General features: G+C 34.4%; 1 pseudogene; it reads right to left on the bottom strand.

Annotated features, from left to right (window-relative positions):
- Window positions 1-832: 832 nt before the first annotated feature.
- LOC149555048 (putative beta-1,3-galactosyltransferase 8 pseudogene) lies at window positions 833-1,838 on the bottom strand (annotated as a pseudogene).
- Window positions 1,839-5,516: the final 3,678 nt, after the last annotated feature.

Here is a 5,516-nt window from a genome sequence, read left to right as displayed (position 1 = left end):
TAGGGACCCTTCCCTAAGCTAGAGACTTATCCCTTAAGTTTCCCATTTCCCTATGGTAAGGTATACCTTTATTTTTAGGCCAATTAGTGACTCTTCCAAATACATTATGACTTCTTATACCCTAGCTATCAGACCTAGGTCTGATGACCCTTATTGATGTAGAGCACACAACCTACTTTTGCCACTTGGTTCTTAAACCTCTAAGGGTACCCAACACCACTTCAGGATGGTGTCTTGGTTAGTGGCCTTTGCCAAATGATGACCTATTACTTATCCAAGTGGAATCCACTCTCGTAAGGTCCTTCCCTTTTCCTAGGGCTCTTGGAAAACTTGGATCAAAATATGGCTTTAGGGACACTTGCCCTCAACTAGGCCAATTAAGGAAAAACAAGTAAAAAGGTTTCAAGACTTCAAATTTAGACTTGAATCAGCATTTCTAGGACTAAACCACTAGGATTCATACACTTTCAAGACCCCAAAACCTTCAAATGATCAATATCCCTAACTTAGGCCTAGAAATCCTAGTAGGTCAAAATTTAGTTTTCCTTGGCAAACTTCCAAACTTTCTAAAGGAAAAGACCAACTTATCACCTTTTCAAATACCTTTTACTGAGTTCTTCAAGACTCAAAAAATTCTCAATTATCTTTGGATTAAAATATTACACAAATGTAAAAGATGTTAGATTTTCACGAAAGATATCAACTTTAAACAAAAGATAAAATGACACTAGCTTTTTATGTAGAATTACCCATCTCAAATGAAAACAAAAAATAAGTTCTACCCATAAAAAAAACACATGAACTATCTAAAAAAATTATAACATAAAATATACTATTTAGATGAAACCATGAATGATGATAATGTACCTAGATTGACATGCACGCCATCATCAACTTTAAAATAGAAATCAACATCATGTTTAGTGAGTGTTGTAGAGAAGTAGATCTTGGTCTTTGCTAAGAGCTGATGGTAGCTTTCAACATGTTTGAGTCTAAGGAAGTCATTATGCTCTGCATCTTCTTCTTCACTTACATGATCCAAAATGCCACCTGGTGTAACACTATGCCCAATCACAAATCTTATCACTATCCCTTTCTCCTCCTCCAACTTCTTTAGCTTTGCCCCTACCATTCTCATTTCCCATTTCCCATTTTATTCTTGGGCTTCAAAAAAGACATAGTAATATCCAAATTAAAAAACTTACAATTGTTACAAGTGTTTTAATTGAGTATAGTTGTTGATCTTATGGCATACAAGTGTGTTAGATAGAATCATGTCATTTTCTACTACTAAAAGTAGTGTTGATTCCCAGCACAAAAAAATCTTTTTTGGTAGAATATTTATTTGCTCTATCCACTCCAATCATCTTCATTCCACTCGCAACTCTTTTTGCTCCTAATTCCATTTCTAGTGAAGATATTGTTTTTTTCTAATGACCTGCATCACTCATGCCCCTCTATATTATTCAAATGAATCTTAAAACTATCCATTACAATACCACTTATCCCAATAGATTCAACTAATTTAAACTTCTCATACATTTATATATATCTTAGATGATAACACATCAAAATTCAATCTAGCATTATAAGATGGGTTGTATAAGTTTATGATTCGAAAATAAATTTGTTTTGGAGTTTATCTAAAATAATTATAGATGACAAAAAAAATAAAAGATAAAAGCATGTTAGTCATAATATCATTATTGGTAACAATGTTCCAAATGCAAAGAATTATTTGTTTGAGCTTCTAGCAATGATCAAGCGGCTTACTGAATGGCTTGATGAGTCTTGGAAACTTCTCCCATTATATCCTTTCTTTCGCCTATTTCAAGTTTTTGGTTACATGCACACAATCATGACTTTACATCACAAAGCATTCACATTCTAACAATTTTTATGTTCTTTCATTACATTTTGATCTAAACAAAAAATTCTAAACTTTCACTGATTCAAATGACTAATCTGAAAATGGGTCCTATTAAAGAATCTAATATAAGTTCAAATAATGTATCTATATTCTAAACAAATAAAAACATAAAATTTGTGATTTAAACTTATCTCATCACTTATACATAATAACAATACCCACCTTGTCATGTGGACAGTCTTGGGGGAGAGGTTGCAACATTGTATTTGGGTGAGGGACAGTCCACATTCAGTATGCAAATAACATACCAATGCATAAATATGCAAGATAGAGGAATACAATGAATTTGGAGGGAATGGTAGAAAGGGAAACTCCAACTCCTCGTACCTTCTTTTGATCTTCTAGACACCTAAATCTTTTCCCAAAGACCCCAAGGCATTTAAATCTTTCTAAAGACCTACAAACTCCTTATTGCATACAAAATAACTCAAATTCCTCAAATTTGACCTTTGGTTCAATTTGGTATCCTAGCTTATAATGACACTAAGGATCCAATTGACCACTCTTTCTCTCTCTCCCTCTCTCCCTATTCAATCTAATAAACCAACTAGATCTACTCTACATTTAATGTCTCAAGTATTGCCTCATGATATGACTTGCAAACTTTCCAAAGAATCTTATTATGTGATTTTCCACCATATTTTATCAAGTGGACGTTTGATGCGACAACAAGGTTTGGATAATGAAGAATCTTCCTCTCTATTTTCCAATCCTCGAATAAGCACAACTTAGGGTTCTTTATTGAATATCATCTAAGCCATGTGCTAGTTACAACCACTGCACTGATATGGTACTCTAAACCTTAACCATCTATAATTCAGTGATCAAATTTTTGTTTGGCTTGGACACAACAACAAAAATAATAATTTGTCCCTTCTTCATTATCTTTAGGTGCAATAACAAAAAAAAATGGCCTATAGTGACAAATGTACAAAATGTCGTCATTAATTTAGAAAATACTTAGGTAAAAGTTCTAAAGTTACATATTGAAATTACAAAGATATATATGTTAGAAATGATTGAATTGATAATAAGAGTTGTTGGAATGATAAAGAATGTTCTCAATCATTGTTTTGTCATTGATGTCAAACTTGCTACTTGCAAGAATGACAATTGCTTTAGTGATCCAAATACTATCAATTAGTTGGTTGACAAGGAGGTGGCAATCAATAAGATGTAACTAGAACACATAGAGAAAGGTTGAAGTTATGATGTTGTAATGAAGTACTAGGATCAGCTAAGCCATTGATGAAAAAGTGTATTTGATAACATACTATAAGATACAGAAAAAAGGGCACACTGAAACATATTAAAGAGGTTAGGTGTTAGCTAAGTCTTTTACAAAGCTCAACTAAGAGAAGGTGTCGAGTATATCATATAAGCCGAGTGATCTTCAGGTGCCGAGTAACACATTTTTCTGTAGGTGCCGAGTAACACAAGTTTCTGTAGGTGCCGAGTAACACAGTTTTCTGTAGGTGCCGAGTAACACAATTTTCTATAGGTGTCGAGTAGCACAGTTTTTTGTAAGTGACGAGTAACATAGTTTTGTGTAGATGCCGAGTAACACTGAGATGCCGAGCATCAGTAAAACAAATAATGCCGAGTTGCTGGATTATTTCAAAGATCGAAGATTCGCCAGAACTAAGCCGACAAGGTTATTACTTAGAAGTTTGTAAATTAAATAGAAGATAAGAATGATGAGCTGGTGGCATAGAACACCATGTAAAACATTTTTGAGGATACAGCTGGCGAAGTTTCTAGAAGAGAACAAGATATGGGGTAGATACATTGTATTTTACCTAATCCATATTGAAACCCTAAAAGTGAAGAGGGAGAATTGAGCGGAAAAGGCATATCAGATCTCTATATAAGGAGTCATTAGTTAATGAAAAAAAATGAGAGAGGGGTGGTCAAGCATGAAAGTGTAAAGTGCTGAAGAAGGTGGAAAAGAGGAAAGAGAGCATAGTTACTCTATTTTAGTAAGAAGACCCCTAATATGGATGCATTAGTACAGTGAGTTAGAAGACTCAAGGAGACGAAGCTTGAATCGATGACAAGTAGTCAGAGCTGAAGAGATAAAAGCCAAGCATAAGGACTAAACTAAAAGTGTGATATGAAATCTGCAAAGTATGTTGTAAGTTATATCAGATCAAAAGTTCATTGTTGTTACTTTCTAGCAATTGTAACAATTAGTTTAAATCCTATGGACTTAGGTTGGTTTGATAGCCATGAGATAAATCCTTTAACAGGGTGACATTCCCAGTGAATGTTCTAAAGTCCTTTAACCAGGCCCATTCCTAACAGTTTGGTGAAATCCTCTAACAAGGTCACATTTAACAGTGTGTTGTAAGCCTTTAACAAGGCAGGCCTTTAATAGGGCATCACTTCAGAAGAGTGAGAATCAAGTAGCATGTTACTAGTGGTTTTTCCCAAATTGGGTTTCCACATAAATCATTGTGTCATGTGTTGATCTTGCATGTTTTACCTTTGCATGTTGATTTACTATAACTTGCTAATATGATTGATTTAAGCTTGGATGGTTGAAAGGTTTATGAGTTCACTACATTTGGTGAAAAAAAAAAAGAGTTTTATTAGGGCATTTGGGACCTTGAATAACTAATTCACCCCCCCTCAAAGTTATTCTAAAAGATTCTAACAATTGGTATCAAAGCAAACTGCTGATCCAGTTTAAAAGGACTAGAAGCAGAAAAGATTAAAATGCCTAAGAGAGAAGTTCCCAAGCTCAACAAAGACAACTTTGTTGCATGGAAAAGTTTGATGAAACTACATCTTGGATCCATAGGAGATTATGCCCAAAAATCAATTATTACTGAACATGTCGATCCAACAAGTGCTCCTACTATAGAAGATATGAAAAACAAGCAAGAACATAACCAGACAATGCTGGAGTTTGCCTCTGCACTTAGCTATGCTGAATTTGATGATATCAAAGGATGTGACACCACATTCAAAATGTGGAAAGCCCTATTAGACATCTATGGAGGAGATCAAAATGTACAAAGAGCAAAAAGAGAAAGTCTCAGAGGAAAATTTGATGATATGAGAATGGAAGAAAATGAGAATGCTGTTCAGTATGGTGCAAGAATAAAAGAAGTGGTAAGTGCGATAAGATGTTTGGGTGGTCAATTGGATGAAGATACTGTTAATAGTAAGTATTTGAGAACCTTGCTCCCTATCTATGCTATTAGAGTATCAAAAATACAGGAACTAAGATGTGTGCCAGGAAACAATCTACGTTTTGAAGGTATCATAGGAAGACTCACTGCATTTGAGTTATCTAACTTTGACAACTACAGACCTGATAATGTTGAATCTGCTTTCAAGGCCAAGTTATAACTGAAAGATGCTGAATAGGTGAAATCTAAGAAGGGAAGAAAGATGAAATATGTATCCAGTGATAGCAAAATAGATGAGGAAGATGTGGATCAATTAGAAGCTTTACTAGCTAGAAGATTTCACAGAGGTAAAGGAAAATTCAAAGGTAAGATGCCTATCATTTGTTTCAATTGCAATGAAGTATGTCATATTGCTGCAAGATGTCCACAGAAAAAGGATTACAAGGAAA

The sequence above is a fragment of the Cupressus sempervirens genome, chromosome 5 (assembly GCF_028749045.1).
Source record: "Cupressus sempervirens isolate cs-2001-9-10 chromosome 5, ASM2874904v1, whole genome shotgun sequence".
NCBI classification, from domain to species: Eukaryota; Viridiplantae; Streptophyta; class Pinopsida; order Cupressales; family Cupressaceae; genus Cupressus; species Cupressus sempervirens.
Note: the sequence above shows the minus strand (reverse complement) of the source record. Positions and strands in the feature narration are given on the sequence as shown.